Below are 1,857 nucleotides of genomic sequence, written 5' to 3'. Positions count from 1 at the left end.
GATATAAATAAACTTTAATAATATAATTTATGTATATATAACTAAGTTGTGATTTACATATAAGAGTGTGTTTGAGACTGTAGGTCAGTTTCAAAAACAATGATTTTTATTGTGTAAACCAAAAGAGGTAGCTTTTTTTAATTATATTTTACTTTTTATTATTACAACATGGAATATTTATTTATTCTATCTGATATATAAGTCTCTTGTGTATATATACATATAGGTTAGAAAGCTTAAACTATAGTAACTATACATTTCTTCTCATCAGCTTGCCACTGAGCTTAAAGCTTCATTATTATAAACATGTATTTTGTTTGAAAAACATAATGTTGTGTACCTAAATGGTGTAAAGAATAGTACAAGGAAGACCTGAAGCCTTGGTAACTTATCTGGTGAATCTTTAGGTTAATTAAGAGAGAATTTTAATATTTTAAGATTAGAATTAAAATTATCTGCTCAGAGTGAGATTTGTCTCTAAAGCTTGTACAAATGAAGTTTGTATTTAACATCAGGGAAGTAATTTGGCCTAACGTAATACATAACATAACCTATGGACAACAAGGTACAATTTGGTCCTTCAAAGCTGTTCTTGTACATCCACCTTTCGAAAAGGTAAAAATTTAAACCCACCTTTACTTTTCAGAACATCATCAATTACCCTCTTAAACACCTGTAAAGTGCTGGCCTCCAGTACTGCCAGTATCAACTAATTCTATAAATCAACCAGTTTATTAGAAAAATATAATTTTCTAAACTCGAGCCAAGGCTATCTTTTCCAAATTCTAAATTTTATCTTTTCATTATATGATCTTTAGAATGTAACTAGGGGTTCCCTAACTTTGCCAACCAGCGAACCCCCTTCAACTTGTTTACTACCTTGGCACACTACCTCCCATTAAAAGGTTTTTCTCATGTGTAACTGGTGAATCATATGCATATTTTACTACCTTTACAGCTTGATTCTAGTTTTAAGAAAAGATCAATGAAAACAGATTTAAATGTTGTAAATTAATATATATATATATATATAACGAATTACTTTAATGTGAAGGATGATACTGCTTTACTGAAACAATTTTGCTAATTTCTGGGTCAATTGTCTGACAGTTTCAAACAAAGATCCGGCTCCACATTTCTCTTATTACTATACTTCGATTTTATACAAGCAAGTTGAGAGAAACCTCGCTCACATATATAGGTTGTAGGAAATGGAATTATATATTTTACTACTTTGAATGATGGTTCAGGATCATCACATCTCACATGTAACCAGAAGTCTGTCAAGTTAGTTTGGCAAGAAAAATGACTTTAGTGAAGCGTCACACGAGAGATAAGGCTATTTTCTTCAACAGCAGTTAAATTTTCAACACATAAATCCATTTACTATTGGAATCAGGAAGAGGAAAGTAGATTCTAAAATATATTTTCAAATTATGCGAATGCTGAATAGTAATGTTTTGCACCTCATCGGAAAGTTTTTTCTCAGATTCTGCAAGAAAAGCATTGAGTGTTGGTTTTGAATACGATGTGCACATAAATCAAACTTTATTATTATAGCTTTTATTTTCTCTTGAACTTTAAATATGTTTTGATTCATGCTCCAAAGTTCCAACATTTGAGCCTGATGCAATAGGGTTACCACTTGTGTCACTAGGCCTGTCACTGCGCTTTCCGTTTGTTATTACTCTAGATATAAGCCACTGATCCATAATTTTATGGGTGACTTTCAAATCACTGCTACCGACACCAGTAGTAACCACGTAATTATTGTAATAACTGTTAATTGTGACACTAACGTACACACCATAGTGATGCATCAATCCAATTGGAAATCAACTGTCTTGTTTTTTTGCG

The sequence above is a fragment of the Limulus polyphemus genome, unplaced genomic scaffold (genome assembly GCF_000517525.1).
Source record: "Limulus polyphemus unplaced genomic scaffold, Limulus_polyphemus-2.1.2 Scaffold4861, whole genome shotgun sequence".
In the NCBI taxonomy this organism is placed as follows: Eukaryota; Metazoa; Arthropoda; class Merostomata; order Xiphosura; family Limulidae; genus Limulus; species Limulus polyphemus.
The sequence above is the reverse complement of the archived record's forward strand: the minus strand, read 5'-3'. Positions refer to the sequence as shown.